Below are 22,872 nucleotides of genomic sequence, written 5' to 3'. Positions count from 1 at the left end.
CATACTTTGCCCCATTGCTGTACCACAACACTGTAAATAAAATAATCCATCAAAAGTAAAAAAGTTGTGTGTAAGTAAAAATTGTAAAACTGAACAAATAAAGTTAATGGTATCTGCACAAAAACATGTAAATTTATTCAAAAAGAATTTATCCGCTTGTTTTTTTTCTCCTAAGAGTACACATAGTCTTTCTTGTTCCGACATCTGTGGGAAGTCTGTTATTTCTTTCATTATTTTTGGGAAGTATTTATCCCTTAAGAGTTTGTATCTTGTACAATACAAGAGGAAGTGTGCTCCTACCCTCAACAGAAACTCAGGTCTGCCCTTTTAAGCTACAGGGCATGTGTGACTAACTAGTCTGCACCAGCGTTCCTCACTCTCTCTTCTTAAATTGATGGTAAATCCAAGCGTTTAAAAAATCTAGGATTTACCATCACTAAAAATAAACTGTAGTTTTAGTCATCACATTAAAAAAAGTGTCCTATACTCACTCTGTCTCTGCCGCAACAGCTCGCTAAAATCAGAGCCTCCAAACGTCACCTCATTGGTAAAGAGTACTGTGCTGTGGGCGGCTGGAGGCTCTGACTTTAGCGAGCTGCCGCGGCAGAGACTAAGTGAGTATAGGACCCTTTTTTAAAGTGATGACTGAAACTACAGTTTATTTTTAGTAATAGTAAATCCTAGCATTTTTTTAAACATTCAGATTTACCATCACTTTACTATACACATTATGCAATAACAAGGGAAAAAACACTAAAAGACCCATTTCACCAAGTTAGACCAAACCATGCTGACTGTATGTTCCTTCCCTCACCACTCTCTGGATGCAAACTGCTCTTTTTTTTTTTTTTTTGTACACAGCTTTATAAAAAAAATTGTCAATAAATATATTCTACATTGCAGGCATCTACCCCTTTCTTTACCCAGCTGAAGTCCATGACCATATACAAAGCTTCAAATGTAAACTTTATGTTCATGGTACATTTTCCAAAACTTCTAAACCTACATAAAAAAGGTAACGTGCACATAGAGTAACAAGGCCATGTTGTGATCAGTTAAATAAATATGCAAGTGCAAAAAAGAAATGTATCTAATGCTTTAGATAATTTTGTTATTATGGGTGTAGTCCCCAACTAGATTCTGGTAGTGGATTGCTGCTCCTGAGCCTGCCTATGAAAGCTTTTAAACTAAGAATAGCAAAAGAACAAAGTAAATGGTAATAGAAAAAAAAACTTTTTGGGCATGAAAAAAAGTTACGTTAAAGTTGTTTATTTTTAATATTGAAACTAACAGCTAGTGACTGCTCACTGGCTAATAAGCAGAACTCCCAGTGCCTTATTGGTGAAAAAGGACACTCACAGACATAATAACAAAACATTTTTTAGCTATATAGAAGGGTTGCCATCCCAGACATGTTTTGCTGGAAAGTTATGAGTTAGACATGCAGCAGGTTTCCAGGGAGGAACATGCATTGTGCCCCTGAACAGCAGCATATGAATACTGGACATAATGAACATGGACAACAATATGCATGTTCCACCCTGCAGCATGTGCAACTCATAAGTGTCTAGGAAAACATGGCTGAGCTGGTAACCCTACTTGCAAGTATTTTTAAAGTCCAGAGAGTTTTAAAGAATTGGGCCCCTAGCCTGCACTGAGTATTTGCCAATGCCTGTTAGTTTGCTTTGTCTCTAATTCTGTGTATTGTAATCTGAGACACTGCAACCTGTCTCCTCCCCTACACCTCTGCACCCAGTATGTCATTGAGAGCTCAGACTAGAAAGCATTGCAGCTGCTGAATGATATTGTCAAGAAGATAACATCACTGATCTGTGAATGTGTACTGCTTCTATCACAGTTTGTGATAATAATTATACTCCAAGATGGTGGCACCCAGTGTAAACATCCAGGTGGAAGGTAATGAGTTAGACATGCTGCAGGGTATCCAGGCAGGAACATGTGTTGTACCCCTGGACAGCACATGGATAGTGAACATGGACAACACTATTCACGTTCCACCCGACCCTGCTGAATGTGTAACTCATAAGCGTCTAGGAAAACATGGCTAAGCTGGCAACCCTACTTGCAAGTACTTCTATTTCCCTAGTGGAATTATATAAAGCCACTTTTTACCCTTAAAATAGGGTTTCCCGCTAAGGGGCGTATACTGCATTTTCATATGGGAAGAATAGACATACATTCATTACAAAAGTACACAATGAAAATAATAATTTAAAATTCACACAAAATAAAAAAATGAACCATTCACACAAATATACACAGGGAAAAAAAACATAATTTATGCTTACCTGATAAATTAATTTATTTAATCGTGGTGAGAGTCCACAATCCATTACTCCTGGGAATTACTCTTCCCTACCAATAGGAGGAGGCTAAGATTCCCAAACCCCAAGAGCTCAACACCTCCCACCTCACTAGCTTCAACCTTTCTAGATCTGTCAAAGAGATCAAAGAGAGACTCCTGGAAACTGAATCTATATGAACACCCAGAAAAACAACTCTTCCCTGAGGAACCAGAGAACTTTTTTGGAAAATTTAATTTCCAGCTATGTTGTAGAAGAAACAACAACAATCTGATCGTGTGAGATTCTGCAAAGTGCAAATATGGAGCTTGAACCAATATATCATCCAGATAATGAAACGCTGTAATACCCTTAAATCTGAACACAGACAAAAGGGTACCCAGACCCCAGGATATTCTGGGAGCTATAGCCATACCAAACAGTATAGCAACAAACTGAAAGTGCTTGACTAGAAAGACAAACCTTAGAAACTGATAATGTTCCCTGAAAATAGCATCTTTTATTTATATTGAGGACATAAACAGACCTTGCTGAACAAAAAACAGAATAGGCCAAAAAAAATATTTGAAAGAACGAACTCTGTGAAACTAGTTCAGAGCTTTAGTACCAAACTGGTCTGAAAGTTTCTTCCTTCTTTGGAACAAAAAAAAAAAAAGAGATTTGAATAAAATCAAATCCCCTGTCCCAACAAAGAACAGGAGCAACATTCCCATGGATTCCAGAAAACAACTGACTTAAAAAGGCCTGGGACTTCACAGGACCTTGTTCTAAAACCTATTCAATAATCAAGTCTCCTGAAAATAGGGGGCAGTGTCTTCATGCAGACTTGGATAAAACAATAGATTTTTTGCACAGCTTAGACTTGTTCAAGTTTGAACTAGACTTCCAGGCAGAGCCAGAGAAACATTGTTTCTGAGAAGAGGAATCAGATTTCTGTTCCTTGTTCTGACGAAAGGGGCGAAAATGATTAGAAGCTTTGGATTTACCTTTGGACTTTTTGTCCTGAGGAAGAAAAGCTCCCTTACCTCAATTCATAGTAGAGATAATAGCTTTCAACACAGAACCAAACAACATCTTTACCTGAAAACAGGAAGATAAAAGCCTGGATTTAGAAACCATATCAAGATGTTAAACATGAACGCCTTCTAGAAAGTACTCTAAGAAATAATTTTAATTATGTCAATAACAGCATCACAAAGGAATGCAATAGCACATTTAAGCAATACCAAAAGGTTAAAAATCTTCACTAGCAGAATCATTAGATAACTGCTAAGAAAGACTATCCAACCAAACGGAAAAGGCAGATGCAACACCAGCAATAGAAATCGCTGGACTAAAAAGAAAACCTGCTTGCTGAACAGCCCTCATAAGGAAGAATTCTAACTTCCTAACTAAAGGGTCTATAAGGAATAGAAGTACACTTGGCCCCATCCACTTTAGGAAGAATTTCTCAAAGTTTAATAATAGAGGCCAGAAAAGAAAACATTATCTTAAACCTTGATAAAAAATTAAAGGAATTACCAGACTTAGCCCATTCCCTAGTGACTATCTCAGAAGCAGCATCAGGAACAGTAAAAACATTAGGAGATTTAACCACATTGGACTATAATGTAAATCTAAATGATATACAGATCGGTCCATAGCTAACTTAAGATCTTAAACCTCTAAAGTAAGCACAATCTCCTTTAAAAGTGAACAAATATGTTTAAACAAAAAAAAAGAGGATTTCTCTGATTCATGATCATAGTAGGACCCCTCCCTCTGGGGACTCAGCACATTCAAGTTCAGAAACATATCTGCCAACATTTCAGATACTGTAGAGTGAATTAAATCCTTAACACCAGGAGCAAAAACTGAAGAACTCCCCTGTAAGGAAGAAACAAATGTAGCAGTAGAATCTTTAGAAGCAAGAGCAGCATTAGACAGGTTAGAATGCAAAAAAAAACATTGACATCTGGTGCATAAATTTGCTGGAGGTAATATCTCAGCCTGTTCACAATAAACACATTTAACATTGCTAGGAATGTGGTAAATAAATAACCCAGCTTCTAAAGGTTTTAGAATCAGAAAAATCAGAATACTATATAGCAGCAGAAAACTCCAGGAGCAAAAACTGAAGAAATCCCCCGTAAGGAAGAAATGGAGCAGTAGCACCTTTAGAAGTAGGATTTGCAGGTCAGAATGCAAAAAACAATTGACATATGTTGCATAAATTTGTTGGAGGTGATACCTCAGCCTGTTCACAATAAACACATCTAACACTGATAGGAATGTGTTAAAACTAGCAGCAGATAACTACAAATGTAGAATATTGCATAAATATAAATTAATAATAAAATAGTTAAATCCCCCTCCAAATAAAGCCTATGAAATAAGGACAAAAAAAAACTTACAAGGCCAAAGCGCTCTAATCAGACATACAAAAAAGAAGATAACGTACTAGGAGACTGAACCGACTCCACACCCGCCATCCATATAGCGCAGTAAGCAAAGTGGGAGCTTGCGCATAACCAAACTTAAGATGAAGGTAAAAGTGCACCAAAACTAACCTGTGCATGAAAACCTGATGTACGCAATTGACGAAAAGCCTATCTGCCAGATTACGAGTTTTGTCGGAAAAGACCTGCGGTGCTAACAAGCCTTTTTTTTCCACCACTCACTTAAGACAACGCTAGTATTACAAGTTTTCTGAATGGCTGCGATAGCCTCAGAAAAGTGAGCGTGGAGCAAATTTAGCTCCACTTCTCACTGTAATACCAGCGCTGACACCTACATTATATTATTAAACCCTAATCTGCCGACCGGACACCGCCACCACCTACATTATCCCTATGAACCCCTAATCTACTGCCACCAACATCGCCGAACCCTACATTATATTTATTAACCCCTATCCTGCCGCCCCCAACGTTGCTGCAACCTAACTACACTTATTAACCCCTAATCTGCCGACCGGACATCGCCGCCACTTTAATAAATGTATTAACCCCTAAACCGCCGCACTCCCACCTCGCAAATACTAGTTAATTTTTATTAACCTCTAATCTGCCTGCCCTAACATCGCCGACACCTACTTACATTTATTAACTCCTAACCTGCCACCACCAACGTTGCCGCTACTATAATAAAGTTATTAACCCCTAAACCTAAGTCTAACCCTAACACCCCCCTAATTTAAATTTAATTTAAATACATCTAAATAACTACAATTAAATAAATTATTCATATTTAAAACTAAATACCTGTAAAATAAACCATAAGATAGCTACAATATAACTAATAGTTACATTGTAGCTATCTTATGATTTATTTTTATTTTACTGGCAACTTTGTATTTATTTTAACTAGGTACAATAGTTATTAAAACGTTATTAACTATTTAATAACTACCTAGCTAAAATAAGTACAAAATTACCTGTAAAATAAATCCTAACCTAAGTTACAATTACATCTAACACTACACTATCATTAAATAAATTACCTAAACTACCTACAATTAATTACAATTAAATACAATAAACTAAATTACGGGGGGAAAAAACACTAAATTACAAAAAAAAATTACAGAAAATAAAAAAAATTACAAGAAGTTTAAACTAATTACACCTAATCTAATCCCCCTAATAAAATAAAAAAGCCCCCCAAAATAAAAAAATTCCCTATCCTACACTAAATTACAAATAGCCCTTAAAAGGGCCTTTTGTGGGGCATTGCCCCAAAGTAACCAGCTCTTTTACCAGCCTTTAAAGGGGCTTTTTGCAGAGCAATGCCCCAAAGTAATCAGCTCTTTTACCTGTAAAAAAAAGAAATACAATACCCCCCCAACATTACAACCCACCACCCACACACCCCTACTCTAAAACCTACCCAATCCCCCCTTAAAAAGCCTAACACTACCCCATTGAAGATCACCCTACCTTGAGCCGTCTTCACCCAGCCGGGCACTGATGGGGCAGAAGAGGACATCCAAACCGGCACAAGTCTTCATCCGATCCGGCCAGAAGTCTTCATCGAATCCGGGCAGAAGAGGTCCTCCAAGCGGCAGAAGTCTTCATCCAAGCGGCATCTTCTATCTTCAATCAATCGGAGCGGGTCCATCTTCAATCCAGCCGACGCAGACCCATCCTCTTCTTCCGATGTCCTAACACTGAATGAAGGTTCCTTTAAATGACGTCATCCAAGATGGCGTCCCTCGAATTCCGATTGGCTGATAGGATTCTATCAGCCAATCGGAATTAAGGTAGGAAAAATCTGATTGGTTGATTTAATCAGCCAATCGGATTGAAGTTCAATCTGATTGGCTGATTGGATCAGCCAATAGAATGCGAGGTCAATTCTATTGGCTGATCCAATCAGCCAATCGGATTGAACTTCAATCCGATTGGCTGATTAAATCAACCAATCAGATTTTTCCTACCTTAATTCCGATTGGCTGATAGAATCCTATCAGCCAATCGGAATTCGAGGGATGCCATCTTGGATGACGTCATTTAAAGGAACCTTCATTCAGTGTTAGGACATCGGAAGAAGAGGATGGCTCTTCGTCGGCTGGATTGAAGATGGACCCGCTCCGCTCCGATTGACTGAAGATAGAAGATGCCGCTTGGATGAAGACTTCTTCCGCTTGGAGGACCTCTTCTGCCCGGATTGGATGAAGACTTGTGCCGGTCCGGATGTCCTCTTCTGCCCCATCGATCCCGGTTGGGTGAAGAGTAGACGGCTCAAGGTAGGGTGATCTTCAATGGGGTAGTGTAATTTTTTTTATTTTCCGTAATTTAGTGTTTGTTTTTTTTTCGTAATTTAGTTTATTGTATTTAATTGTAATTAATTGTAGGTAGTTTAGGTAATTTATTTAATGATTATGTAGTGTTAGATGTAGTTGTAACTTAGGTTAGGATTTATTTTACAGGTAATTTTGTACTTATTTTAGCTAGGTAGTTATTAAATAGTTAATAACTATTTAATAATTATTCTACCTAGTTAAAATAAATGCAAAGTTGCCAGTAAAATAAAAATAAATCATAAGATAGCTACAATGTAACTATTAGTTATATTGTAGCTATCTTATGGTTTATTTTAAAGGTAAGTATTTAGTTTTAAATAGGATTAATTTATTTAATTGTAGTTATTTTATTTAGATGTATTTAAATTATATTTAAATTAGGGGGTTGTTAGGGTTAGACTTAGGTTTAGGGGTTAATAACTTTATTATAGTGGCGGCGACGTTGGGGGCGGCAGATTAGGGGTTAATAATTGTAGGTAGGTGGCGGTGATGTTAGGGACGGCAGATTAGGGGTTAATAACAAATTTTATAGTGTTTGCGAGGCGGGAGTTATTTATTATAGTAGTGGAGATGTCCAGTCGGCAGATTAAGGGTTAATAATTGTAGGTAGGTGGCGGTGACGTTGGGGCGGCAGATTAGGGGTTAATACATATAATGTAGGTGTCAGCGATGTTAGAGGCAGCAGATTAGGGGTTCATAGGTATAATGTAGGTGGCGGCGATGTCCGGTCGGCAGATTAGGGGTTAATAATTTTTATTATAGTGTTTGCGATGTGGGGGGGCCTTGGTTTAGGGGTTAATAGGTAGTTTATGTGTGTTAGTGTACATTGTAGCACTTTAGTTAAGAGTTTTATGTTCCCGCGTTAGCCCATAAAACTCTTAACTACTGACTTTTATATGCGGTAGGAGTCTTGGAGGTAGAGGCTGTACCGCTCACTTCTTCCAAGACTTGTAATACCAGCGTTAGCAAAATCCCATTTAAAAATAGGATACGCAATTGACATAAGGAGATTTGTGGTAGCATCGAGTGGCGGAAGAAAAGTCAGCGGTGAGCCTCTACCTGCCAAACTTGTAATACCAGCGTTAGATAAAAAGCAGCTTTGGGTCCTCTCAACGCTGCTTTTTAAGGCTAACGCAAAACTCGTAATCTCACCGTATGTGTGCTATCCCGACGCGTATGAAAAAGCCAATGAGCACAACATTTTTTACACATATTAAAAAATGTACACACCAAAACGCAGTGCACTTCAAAAAATCTATATGTGTGAAAACCCAACACACGTTAAAAATCAAACTATAAAAAAATGTATAGATTTAAAGGGGAATAACTGGATTAAACCCTTGGGCCAATCCAACGTATATATACATCATACGGTATACAGCCCATCGTACCACATAATGTATAAATACTTCCGACCTTCAGTAAGCTCCAGCAGTCTCGGTTGTCAAGTGACAATTTGCTCTTTCTGGGCTGCAGGCATCTGCCCACATAGGGTAACAGAGCATGATGGGCGCTCCATTACCATTTAAATGCTGATTGCCTGATCATTACAGACAGTGACATAGTCTGTGTCACTATCTGTAATAATCTCCTTCAGTGCCGGTGGGAGTTACGGGAGGGAAAGAGGGAGGCAGGTGGGCGGCACATTGGTGGAGAGGGGAGGGAGTGAATCTACACTAAAGAAATAATTGTGAAGGGAGAGGGAGGGAAGGGAGACAACACTACATAAAAAATGGGAGAATCAGGGTGGGGGTTGCAATAGTGATCGCAGGGATGGGACGGTGGGGGGAGAACTACACTACAGAAAAAAAATCAATAAATTAAAATATATATAAATAAAACTGTAAACTTGGTACTTACAGATAGATGCCAGTATCTAAGATGGCAGACACAATTGGGAAGGGGGGGTTGGATTAGAGAGCTGTTTGTGAGGGGTCATGGAGGGGGGGGAGGGAAGGGGGGATCATACACTGAAGCATAAATCGTAATTTAAATACTGGGAGTGTGAAAAAAATACATAGAAATTCGTACTTATAAGTACAAAATACAAAGCATAATTGTTTTTTCGTAAAAATGGGATGACTATAGGCATAAAGGAAATTTTCTTTCAAATACTACCGTAATTCTGTAAACATTATAAGCATATTTAAGGTACAGTGCACTGAATACAGCGTAATTAGATTTATTTTTTTCCATAGGTGTGAGGTGAACTCAGTTGCATATCTTTATTTTTGGCCATTAATATAAATTATAGGTGCATGCAGTAACCAAATCATTGGTAAAAATTAAAGAGGAAAGGGCATACAACATTAATTGTATGAAAAAGAATGACCAGGCATGAAAAAAAAGCCAATTTTATTTAAAAATGTATAAAAGGCAATAAAGTTCATATTTGCCAAACACCATATAAAATACAATACACACAGCCTGCTAGGCAATTCTTTCACTACAGAGACCAATGTGAAATGCTAATAAGTAGCTATCATACAGCATTAAAGGGACAATGAATCATTTCATTTATCAGATAGAGCATGACATTTTAAGCAACTTTCTAATTTACTCCTATTATTAATTTTTCTTCGTTCTCTTGCTATCTTTATTTTAAAAGCAGGAATGTAAATCTTAGCAGCCAGCCTATTTTAGATTCAGCACCATGGATAGGGCTTGCTTATTGGAGGCTTACATTTACCCACCAATAAGCAAGCATAACCCAGGTTCTTAATCAAAAATGGGCCAGCTCCTATGCATCACATTCCTGCTTTTTAAATAAAGATAGCAAGAGAACGAAGAAAAAATGATAATAGGAGTAAATTAGAAAGTTGCTTAAAATTGTCTGCTCTATCCGAATCAGATAAAATTAATACGGTGACACCAATAATATCCACATGAATGGTCCAAGCACTCAAGTGTCAATTGACACACTCTGGAAAACTATGGAATCACTAGTTAGGTCAAACTCTGCCACCTTCAACACACATAAATAATATGAGCACTCAAGTGTCAATTACTGTGTTGAATATACCACGGCACCATCAACAGAAGGGCATATTTTTGAAGATTCCAAGGTGGCAGCCATCGGGTCCTCTTCGGTCTTCTCTGTTGGTGGTCTTCTTTTTCTTCCTCAGGGGTGGTCCTCTCTGGCATCTTCTTCTTCCATCTGATCCTTCATCCTCTTCCATCCAATCTGTCTTTAGCTTTGTGGGGTTTTCAGATAGTGTTTTTAGCTTAGGATTTTTTAAAGATAGTTTTTTTTTGTGCCTTCTTAGGGCATTTTTTTTAAAATAAGTTTAACATATAGGTGATGGTTTTAATATGCAAAAACAGATATTTTTAAAGATAGTTTTTTTTTTTGGTTTTTTTTTATAATCACTTTTATTGAGAATCCATAAAACAACAACAACAAAAAAAAAAAAAAAAAAAAAAAACATGTCAATTCATGAGCAGATGACAAGAGACAAGCAAAAAAAGAAAATAACATGTCATATACAATTTCGTAGTACATTCTCATAACAGAGCAATTTAAACACCTTTGCACATGGTTTGTACTATATATAAACATACAGAACGAGTTTTCCTGCTCAACTTATCCCAACAATGGATTCTAATTTTTCCATATAATCTCCTAATTAACAACACCTCCAAACAAAAAGTAAATCTCGGTATCCGTAGACAGTGCTCTTAAAAGGGGGCACTAAACACCCACCTATATTGCTAAACAAAAAAAAAAGGGAAAATTAATTGTAGCAGCCGTGACAAACCGTTGCCTCCCTCCTTGGCTTTTATAACCAATGGTAGGGCAGTACTTCCTCTACAATCAGCATGATCAGCAAAAGCGTGCTCCTTAAAGGAGCAATAAACTGCATCTGTGTTTCACGGGGCCATGATAGGATTATATTCTTCCATTTATCAAAGAACAATCTGAATTGCTTTTCAGAAGCATGTGTTAAGCCTTGTCTTTCTATTATCATCTGTAGTTTCATGTTGCTTATAAACTCTACCAGCCTAGGAGGATCAGGGGATCTCCAATTCCGATAGATTAAATTGCGTGCGGCCAAAATGGCCATTTTTATGAGTAGTCTATCACCTATTTGTCTGGAGTCTTTCCTTAAAAAAAATACATTACTTGGGAAAATTTCAACTGTTTCCTGCAGAAATCTATTTAACCAATATTGCACTTTGCCCCAGAATTGCCTGATCTTCAGGCATTCCCAAAGGCAATGTTTCAAACCAGCCTTCGCTTGACTACATTTTGAACAGTTCTCGTTTTGCCCTCCCTGCCCCCATTTGGCTATTCTGTAAGGTGTAAGATAGAAATTATTCATCAATTTAAACTGGGATTCCCTCCAGCTCACTAATAATGTTGCTTCCCTGGCCCGCTCAAAACTCTGTGTAATTTCCTCCCTTTGTATTGATCCAAAGTTTCTTAGTAATTTCTCTTTCAACTTATCCAGATGATTTTCCCCTGACACTGCCTGTATTCCCTGATACCAATAGGATAATGCATGTTTCCCCACCTTATATAATTTTAATCCAGATTCAATTCCTGGATCCCAAACCAATCTATGCTTCTGTAACATTTCCGAGAGAAAGCTCCTAACTTGCAAGTATGCAAAATAAATTATTTGCTGGTAGATGAAAATTCCTTGCTACATCCTCATAAGTTTGTATTATCCCTCTATCCAATAGCATTATCTGAGAAAAATACACTATCCCTCTCTGTCTCCAAGTTTTAAATACCGCGTTGTGTAACCCTGATGTAAAGTCTGGGGTCCCTATAATAGGCAAATATTTTGACAATTGAAAGTCTTGACCTCTGAGAGCACAATATTTTTGCCACGCCTGAACAACATTAGAAAACGTAATTAAATTACTTATTTTACTTGGTAATCTGCGGTACGGGTGATGTAGAATTGCCTTAAGATTAAATGGGGCTATTAATGCAGACTCTATGCCGTAATAAGTGACATGATTTGCCTCCAGAATCCAATCTATACCAAATTTAATGAGTGCAGCAATATTATAATGGCTAATACTGGACAGTGCGAGGCCTCCATATTTTTTACTTTGTGTGAGTTTCTAAATAGCTATTCTAGGTCTCTTCTTCCCCCATATGAAGCTGTTACATGCCTTTTTATATCTGCCCATATCTTGTTTGGAGATAAGTAATGGTAAATTCTGCATCAAAAACAATAATTGAGGAAACACTATTGTTTTTATCAGCATCATTTTTGCCGATAAGGATAAATAATATATATTCTATCTTTCTAGTCTCTCCTGTAAATTATTAAAAAATTCACTGTAATTTAAGTGATACCACTCTTTAGGATTTTTACTAATTTTGATACCTAAATAGTTAATACAGTTCACTTCTCTAAATATATGCTGAGTATAACTACTCCTTGTTTTCTTGATCCAAAGTAACTCCGATTTCTTGGAGTTAATTTTATATCCCGAAAATTGACTAAAACTCTTAATGATTTCTAAGTCTTTAGGGATACTTATATTGGTATCTTGTAAAAATAAAACAATATCGTCAGCATAAAGTGAAATAATTACCCTCTGACCTCCCAGCGGAATCCCATGCATTTCCTGCCTTAACAAGGCTGCCAGTGGTTCAAGGGCAATATCAAATAACAGTAGCGATAATGGGCAACCTTGCCTCGTCCCTCTTTGGAGTATAATATGTTTTGATAATTCCTCATTTACTAAGAGTTGAGATCTAGGGCTACTATAAATCTTATTGATTACATTTACTAAATTCCCTTCTATACCAAATTTGTTAAGAGCAGTGAATAGATGGTCCCAAACAATTGCATCGAATGCTTTTTCTGCATCGATTGTTAATAAAGCTAAGTCCTTTACCATATCTTTGTTAGAGTCGAGGTTCCTGTTGTAATAATGGTCTAACATAACTAAGACCCTTCGCATATTGTGCACCGGGTTCCTTCCGGGTATAAAACCTGTTTGGTCCGTGTGTATCAGATCCCCCATTGCTCTTTTTATTGTCAGCCAAGATTGACGTGAAAATTTTATAATCTTGGTTCAGTAGTGAGATGGGGCGATATGACCCCAACTCTTCCGGATTTTTACCTTTTTTATGAATTAGGGATACTATTGAGTCTGTGAAATAAGGTGAATCATGTTTGTTTTGCAAGAAATAACTATTGTACAACCTGGCTAATATTCCTGTTACCTCATCCTTTAATATTTTATAGTATTCCGCTGGGAGGCCATCAGGACCTGGAGCTTTGTTTGCTTTGGTTTTCTCTATCATGTTCTTAATTTCATCTTCTGTGATTTCTTGGTTAATAAGTTGAAGTGCTTCTCTAGATATTCTTGGAATTTTAACTTTTCCCAAAATTTGGATTTCTCATTCTCATTAATTTCTTCTCTAGAATATAATTTTTGATAGAACCTAAAAAAAGTCTCCCGTATTTCAGATGGTTGTGTATGGACTGTGGAACCTTCCTTGATTATGGGAATTATATTCCTTTTTTTTCCTAAATTTAATAATCTTTGCTAAATATTTAGCGGGGATTCCCTGATACCCCTGACAATATGCTCTAGTTTTCATGTCTTCTCGTGCCCAAGACTCTTTCAAATATAACTCCCTCTCGTTCTTCGCTTGAATATACTTCTTCCATGTATCTGCCTTAGGATCACTTATATATTTACCGTAAAAAAATTTAAGCTGATTAGCTAATGGTATATCTCTATGCTTCCACTTACGTTTATTTATTTATTTTAGTTTTAGTATAGGGTTTTTACTGGTTGTGGTTTTTATTTTTGGTAATGTTTTTTTTTTTTTTTTTTTAAACTGGTAGTGTTTTTTTTCATTTTTTGTATATTAGGGGTCTTAGGTTAGGCCTCTTGGGTGGTTAGCTGTTATGGGGTTAATAGAGTAGGGGTTATTGAGGTGGGATAGATGCGGTTTAGGGGTTTAGTATTTTAGGAGTTATTGTGGTGGGGCAATGGTGGTTTAGGGGTTAATAGTGTAGGATTTTTTGTGGTGGTTTAGTGGCAGTTTAGGGGTTAATACTGTAGGGAGTTTATTGCAATGAAGGGTGTAGTGGTTTAGGGGTTAATAGTGTAGCAGGGTAGTTTGCAATGGGAATGTGGTGGAATAGGGGTTAATAGAGTAGCAGGGTTAAAAGAGTAGCAAGTTGTGGTGGATTAGGTGTTACTAGAGTAGGGGGTTAATAGCGATGGGTAATGGTGGTGTGGGGGTTAATAGTGATGGGGTTATGGCAGATTAGAGGTTATAAGTGTAAGGGGTGGATAGTGTAGGTTGAAAAACATTATCTTTTTTGTTGTGTGTGTTTTGTGCAACTTTTTCTCAGCTCAAACTCTTTATGTGAGCTTTGAAGTTGCGTAAAAAGTTTGATCGTAAAATGCAATTGCGTTCAATCATATTTACTTTCAACTTGTAATATGAGCATAACTTAGCGCGGTCACAATACTGATATATCCTCCCATGCTAATGTTACTGCTCCACTTGTGATTTAACCCTTTATATTACAATTTTAAAGTTTTTCATATCCCTTGCATTCTGTTAAAGGGACATAAAACCCAATTTGTTTCTTTCAAGATTTTTCCAAATTTACTTTTCTTTATTATCTAATTTGCATTGTTCTCTTGACATCCTTTATTGAAAAGCATACCTTGGTAGGCTCAAGGGCAGCAATTCACTACTGGGAGCTAGCTGCTGATTGGTGGCTGCACAAATAAGCCTCTTGTGATTGGTTCACCTGATGTGTTCAGCTGGCTCCCATTAGTGCATTGATCCTTTAACAGAGGTTACTAAGAGAATGAAACACATCTGATAACAGAAGTAAATTGGAGGAGATTTTTGGGGATTCATAAATACACCTCCATGAATTTTTCAACCCTTCTGTAATTAGACTAGAGATAACTGTACACATAGGAAAGGCTTCTTTCTTTGGATCAGTGGCCTGGAAGATCCTTTCAGTGGTGTTGAATTCTTAAACTTCAGTTTGCTCTTAGGTCGAGGACGCCTTTAAAGGGACATTCCAGTCAAAATTTAAATGCACATAGATGAATTACATCTTTGAATAGAAACATATTTGCAATATACATGTACTGGCAAAAATGCTTCTAGTAAAAGTTATTATTGTTTTAGTGTTAACATTTGTCTCTGCACGTTCATGTAAAGCATAGCTATATAGTGTCACTGCACCCACATTTTAAATACTGCAGCTGCTCAGATCATCACTGGGGCTTGTGTCATGTAAGCAATTAACAAATTGAATCATTACCAGATGGTATAAGCATCTAAGGCTTTCTGAGCAAGTACTGTGTATAAAATGCTGGTGCACGTTGCATATGTAAATACTACTTTTAAAACAGCTACAGCTTTTATTAGAAGCATTTTTGCTAATACATGCATATTAAAAAATTGCTTCTGTTCAATACTGAAATGCATCCATGTGGTTTCCAATTTTGGCTGGAATATCCCTTTAAGTAATTTTCTTGTGGGATAGGCTTAGAAACAGATCTAAAACCCATGATGACCTACTGATTTTCCAGTGGATAAGGAAGTCAGAGTCTCTAAGAAAACTATAAGGAACAAATGCTTGCGCTTTAAAATGATCACTTCTAGAACATAAAACATTTTTTTCAAATGTCTTAAGGTAGTTGATTGGTGCTTTAAGGCTAAAAAAGTCTGATCCTGTTGAGAAGAAAAATACAGAACTGTACTGGTGTAGAAATGAGAAATTACTGGATCAATCATATCCTATGAATAATGGGAAAGGCTGGTGAGAAATTAAATGTTAGAGGGTTTTGTAAGGCAAACATCAGAAAGAAGGAACCCAATAGGAGGAACTCAATACAAGGCAGCTACATTGATGTAGCAAAGCAGTAACTGATCATAAGGAGGTTACTTAGACTGATATAAAGCACAGATGTATTGACTGTGCATTTTGTAGGCATATTATGTTGCATAGAACCAGGGTCCAGATAACACCCTGTTCTGTGAGTCTAAATAGAAGAGAGTTGATGAAACTATAAAGAGAAGAGTATGTAACCTTCTTTATGATAGTGCATCCTTTCTAGATGAAACATATGAGAACACTGTCACTTCCGGTGTAGTTTAAAGAAGGTGAAAAAAGAGGCAAGCTTCCATAATAAATTAGAAACATTCCCTATCGCCCTCCAGATTCTAATTTCTTCTTTCTCTCTTCTTCTCCCTCTTTCACTCTCTTTCTTTTCTCTCCTCTGCCCTTTTTTCTATCCTCTCCCTCTCTTTTCCCCCTCTCTGTTTTGTCCCTCAATCTCAATTGTCTCTCTCTCTTTTTTCTCTTCTTCCTCTCCCTCTCTCACCTTCCCCTCTTCCTCCATTCCTTCTTTCTTTCTCTCCCTCCTCTCACTAACTTTCCTCTCCTTCTCTCTGTTTTTCCCCATTTCCTCTTTCTCTGTTTACATTAATACCAGCAATGTAAGCTCAGCCTTTATTAGTGGCGTGTTCTTATTAATTGTAGCATGTATGTTTTGCATAAGGATATCCCTTTAATAGTCTACTCTCATGAGGAATATGAGAGTAAGGGATACTTAACCTTAATTTTACCACAGTGTTTTAGCACATATTTTGTTTATGGGAACACAGTTTTTTTTATTAATTATATCATCTTCAGACAAATAAATAGAGTTTATTTAGCTTATATTAATATATTTAAATTGTTGACAAAAGAACAGCACCATAAATTGTAAAGGGACACTGTCTTATAAAATGTTGTCCTCTTGAATGTGCTTCCAATTGTCCATTTTACCTGCTCCTTTACCCCTTTTTTTAATTGAAATATCTGTTTTTGTATATTAAAACCATCACCTATACTGAAAATATGAATGTTTGTATGCTCTGTAGAAAGCCTATGTAAACAAGAGATGACAGTCGGCTAGATTACGAGTCTTGCGTTATGAGTAAAAGAGCAGCGTTAAGCCTCATAACGCTGCTTTTTTACTCCCGCTGTATTACGAGTCTTGCAGATTTATGGGCACCGCACACTTTTTTGGCCTTACCGCAAATCAACTTACGCAAATTGCGTATACTCTTTTTTCTATGGGACTTCCATAAAGCCAGTATTACGAGCTTGTCCTGGGAGGCCAAAAAGTGAGCGGTACACCCTACCCCATCAAGATTCGTACCGCATTCTAAAGTCAGTAGTTATTATGAGTTTTACACTACAACGCTGTAGCATAAAACTCATAACTAAAGTGCTAAAAAGTACACTAACACCCATAAACTACCTATTAACCCATAAACCAAGGCCCTCCCGCATCGCAAACACGAAAATGAAATTATTAACCCCTAATCTGCCACTCTAGACATTGCTGCCACTATAATAAATTTATTAACCCCTAAATCTAAGTCTAACCCTAACACCCCCTAACTTAAATATAATTTAAATAAATCTAAATAAAAATTACTATAATTACCTTAAATATAATTTAAACAAATCTAAATAAAAATTACTTTCATTACCTATTTAAAACTAAATACTTACCTATAAAATAAACCCTAAGCTAGCTACAATATTACTAATAGTTACATTGTATCTAGCTTAAGGTTTATTTTTATTTTACAGGCAAGTTTGTATTTATTTTAACTAGGTAGAATAGTTACTAAATAGTTATTAAATAGTTAATAACTACCTAGCTAAAATAAATACAAATTGACCTGTAAAATAAAACCTAACCTAAGTTACACTAACACCTAACACTACACTACAATTAAATAAATTCCCTAAATTAAATGCAATTAACTAAATGAAATAAAATTAGCTAAATTACAAAAGAACAAACACTACATTACAGAAAATAAAAAAACAAATTACAAGATCTTTAAACTAATTACACCTAATCTAATAGCCCTATCAAAATAAAAAAGCCCACCCAAAATAAAAAAAAAACCCTAGCCTAAATTAAATTACCAATAGCCCTTAAAAGGGCCTTTTTTTGCGGGGCATTGCCCCAAAGAAATCAGCTCTTTTACCTGTAAAAAAAAATACAAACAACCCCCCCAACAGTAAAACCCACACAACCAACCCCCCAAATAAAACCCTAACTAAACAAACCTAAGCTCCCCATTGTCCTGAAAAGGGCATTTGGATGGGCATTGCCCTTAAAAGGGCATTTAGCTTGATTGAAGAGGATGCTCCACGCTGGATGTCTTGAAGATGGAGCCGCTCCGCGTCGGAAGAATGAAGATACCGTCTGGGTGAAGACTTCTGCCCGTCTGGAGGACCACTTCTGCCCATCTGGAGGACCTCTTCTGCCAGCTTCCTTGAGGACATCTTGATGCTTGGATGAAGACTTCTCCCGGTAAGTGGATCTTCGGGGGTTAGTGTTAGGATTTTTTAAGGGTGTATTGGGTGGGGGGGGGGGGTTTAGGTTAGGGCTTTGGGCCGCAATAGAGCTAAATGCCCTTTTAAGGGCAATGCCCATCCAAGTGCCCTTTTCAGGGCAATGGGGAGCTTAGGTTTTTTTAGTGAGGGTTTTATTTGGGGGGTTGGTTGTGTGGATGGTGGGTTTTACTGTTGGGGGGGTTGTTTGTATTTTTTTTTACAGGTAAAAGAGCTGATTTCTTTGGGGCAATGCCCCGCAAAAAAGGCCCTTTTAAGGGCTATTGGTAGGTTAGTTTAGGCTGTTTTTTTTATTTTGGGTGGGCTTTTTTTATTTTGATAGGGCTATTAGATTAGGTGTAATTAGTTTAAAGATCTTGTAATTTAGTTAATTGTATTTAATTTAGGGAATTTATTTAATTGTAGTGTAGTGTTAGGTGTTAGTGTAACTTAGGTTAGGTTTTATTTTACAGGTCAATTTGTATTTATTTTAGCTAGGTAGTTAGTAAATAGTTAATAACTATTTAGTAACTATTCTAACTAGTTAAATACATACAAACTTGCCTGTAAATTAAAAATAAAACATAAGCTAGATACAATGTAACTATTATATTGTAACTATTGTTATATTGTAGCTATCTTAGAGTTTATTTTACAGATAAGTATATAGTTTTAAATAGGAATTATTTAGTTATTAATAGTAGGTTTTATTTAGATTTATTTAAATTATATTTAAGTTAGGGGGTGTTAGGGTTAGACTTAGGAGTTAATAAATATAATATAGTGGCAGCGACGTTGGGGGCAGCAGATTAGGGGTTAATAAATGTAGGTTGGTGGTGGCGATGTTAGGGGCGGCAGATTAGGGGTTAATAATATTTAACTAGTGTTTGCGATGCGGGAGTACGGTGGTTTAGGGGTTAATATGTTTATTATAGTGGCTGCGACGTTGGGGGCGGCAGATTAGGGGTTAATAAGTGTAGGTAGGTTGCGGCGAAATTGGGGGCAGGAGATTAGGGGTTAATAAATATAATGTAGGTGTCGGCGATGTTGGGGGCAGCAGATTAGAGGTTAATAAGTATAATGCAGGTGTTGGCGATGTCGGGGGCGGCAGATTAGGGGTGTTTAGACTCGGGGTTCATGTTAGGGTGTTAGGTGTAAACATAAAATTTGTTTCCCCATAGGAATCAATGGGGCTGCGTTACTAAGCTTTACGCTGCTTTATTGCAGGTGTTAGGATTTTTTTCAGCCGGCTCTCCCCATTGATGTCTATGGGGAAATCGTGCACAAGCGCGTACAACCAGGTCACCGCTGACTTAAGCAGCGCTGGTATTGGAGCACGGTATGGAGCTCAATTTTGCTCTGCGCTCATTTCTTGCCTTTTAATGCCGGGTTTATAAAAACCTGTAATACCAGCGCTGTAGGTAAGTGAGCGGTGACAATAACGTGCAAGTTAACACCGCACCCCTCATACCGCAAAACTCGTAATCTGGCCGAGTGTAAATTAACTTCCCAGTGGGGGTGGTAAAAAGATACATTTTTGTATCTGGAATGGCTCGTATTACTTATTGAATGCCCCAGCATTAATTAGCATTTTAATACCTATTAGACTCTGTGTACAAGTTGAGATAATATGACCAAGTTTACTCTTTCTGCGGGGACGGCCCATTTAAATGGGCATATCATTGAGAACAGTAAGTGATGGTTTTAATGAGCAAAAACAGCAATTTAATGCAAAAACTAAATATGAAGTAATGGTTTGTTATACATACATGTCATTTGGAACACATTAACCCCTTAAGGACAAGGACATTTTTCAATTTCTTTCCCTTAAGGACCAGGAATATTTTTACATTTCTGCTGTGTTTGTGTTTAGCTGTAATTTTCCTCTTACTCATTTACTGTACCCACACATATTATATACCGTTTTTCTCGCCATTAAATGGCCTTTCTAAATATACCATTATTGTCATCATATCTTATAATTTACTAAAAAAATAAAATAAAATATGAGGAAAAAATGGAAAAAAAAAACACTTTTTCTAACTTTGACCCCAAAATCTGTTACACATCTACAACCACCAAAAAAACACCCATGCTAAATAGTTTCTAAATGTTGTCCTGAGTTTAGAAATACCCAATGTGTACATGTTCTTTGCTTTTTTTGCAAGTTATAGGGCAATAAATATAAGTAGCACTTTGCTATTTCCAAACCACTTTTTTTCAAAATTAGCGCTAGTTACATTGGGACACTGATATCTTTCAGGAATCCCTGAATATCCCCTGACATGTATATATATTTTTTTTTAGAAGACATCCCAAAGTATTGATCAAGGCATATTTTGGTATATTTCATGCCACCATTTCCCTGCCAAATGAGATCAAATAAAAAAAATCGTTCACTTTTTCCCAAATTATTTCACAAACTTTAGGTTTCTCACTGAAATTATTTACAAACAACTTGTGCAATTATGGCATAAATGGTTGTAAATGCTTCTCTGGGATCCCCTTTGTTCAGAAATAGCAGACTTACATGGCTTTGGCGTTGCTTTTTGGTAATTAGAAGGCCGCTAAATGCCACTGCGCATCACACGTGTATTATGCCCAGCAGTGCAGGGGTTAATTAGGTAGCTTGTAGGGAGCTTGCAGGGTTAATTTTAGCTTTAGTGTAGAGATCAGCCTCCCACCCTACACATCACACCCCCTGATCCCTCCCAAACAGCTCTCTTCCCTCCCCCAACCCACAATTGTCCCTGCCATCTTAAGTACTGGCAGAAAGTCTGCCAGTACTAAAATGAAAAGGTATCTTTTTTTAATAGCATATTTACATATGCTGCTGTGTAGGGTCCCCCCTTAGCTTCCCCCCCCCAAAGACCATCTTCCCAGATCCCTTAGCTATTTATTAACCCATTCCCTCCCCCCTTTCTCCCACTTAGAATTATTATTTTTTTTGAGTAGTGCAGCGGTTCCCACCCGCTCCCTCCCCATGCATGCGCCCCTCACCCCCTGTGCACGTGCGCATCCGTGCACACCCCCAGTAGCGCCCAAGATCCAGCCCCCCCTCTTAATCATAAAAGCCATCGATGGCTGCCCACCCGCCTCCCACTTTGGCTCCCACCCACCAATGATTTTCGGCAATCGATGTCCGGTGCAGAGAGGGCCACAGAGTGGCTCTCTCTGCACTGGAGGGGTAAGAAGGGTTATTGCAGGATGCCTCGATATCGAGGCATCACTGCAATAACCGGAAAGCGTCTGGAAGCGATCATTATCGCTTCCAGCCGCTTTAAGCCCCAACGTCATACAGGGTACATCGCTGGTCTTTAAAGACAAGTTTGTGCAAGACGTACCCTGTACAACATGAGTCATTAAGGGGTTAAAGTGAAACAAATCTGATAGTAAATGATCCCTTTAAGAAAACTCCAAGCACAGTACCAATAGGATCAAGCACAGAATGCTAAGTGTTTTGCAAAAAAATACTAAGTCTGCAGTGAATCTAATGGTTTGTCATTAAAATAACAAAAATACATATTCTAAGTTAAGACTTAGAAGTGTTGTATAGTAGGATGATGCCTAAATATACCAATATTTATAATGAAGCTACATATATAAAGTTATTTTTTAATCAGGTGAAGTATAAATGGTTACAAATAAAAGCACTCCTTATAAGTAGAATACTTGAAAATATCTTGGTATTTGTCTTTTGTTAATCCTCAAAATACAGTATAAACCCATTAGTGACTGGGGGTTTGAGAGAAAAAAACAATTACAAATGTGTGTTAAATTTAAAACAGAAAAAGCAAATCTACAAATTATATGATGTTTATGAAGTATACATTGAGTCTTACCTTAGTAGGAGAGCAGCTGGGATGTGATGTAAGAGTTCTTCTCTCAATCCAATATCAAATTATTCAATAACAAATCTTAATCAATTACAAAAAAAATCAAAATAAAAGCACCTTTTTCAATCTGAAAGAGCAGCCGTCCTGACACTTCAAAGGGAGCACATAATAAATGCATATCTTTTTATAACTTCCTTATACCTGTATTGTGTTTGCTGAATTACTGTTGCCATGTGATTACTCAATATACTTTTTTTATCGGATTTTGACTCTTTCCTATCCTTGCAGAATTTCTCTAGAGAAAATGCTTGCGTGAAAGAAAGTGAAGACTTTTGGGATTTCATTATTTTAAATCTCAGGAGAGATTACAATATAGCATGTTAAAAAAAGTAAACCTTTAGATGAACGTAATTTTAGAGCACACTAAAAGTTCACTAGATATCCATGTTTAGAAGGTTGTTGCTATCAGTATTTATGTATAAGTGTAAAGGGCACTGTGCAATAGGTTGTTTTTTGTGTGTATTGATCATGTGAACTGCTACTTAGCAACAGCTGATGTATTATAAGCA

At 37.1% G+C, this 22,872-nt stretch overlaps 1 protein-coding gene across 1 annotated transcript in view; it reads right to left on the bottom strand.

The window, feature by feature from the left end:
* LOC128638600 (sulfotransferase 2B1) overlaps window positions 1-22,542 on the bottom strand; it is a 119,605-nt gene extending 97,063 nt beyond the window's left edge. Inside the window, exon 1 of the mRNA XM_053690654.1 lies at window positions 22,310-22,542. The gene's annotated coding sequence lies outside the window, so the exon portion shown is untranslated. The remainder of the gene's footprint in view (window positions 1-22,309) is intronic.
* Between the last annotated feature and the right edge of the window lie 330 nt (window positions 22,543-22,872).

This window comes from Bombina bombina, chromosome 8, assembly GCF_027579735.1.
Source record: "Bombina bombina isolate aBomBom1 chromosome 8, aBomBom1.pri, whole genome shotgun sequence".
Taxonomy (NCBI): Eukaryota; Metazoa; Chordata; class Amphibia; order Anura; family Bombinatoridae; genus Bombina; species Bombina bombina.
Note: the sequence above shows the minus strand (reverse complement) of the source record. Positions and strands in the feature narration are given on the sequence as shown.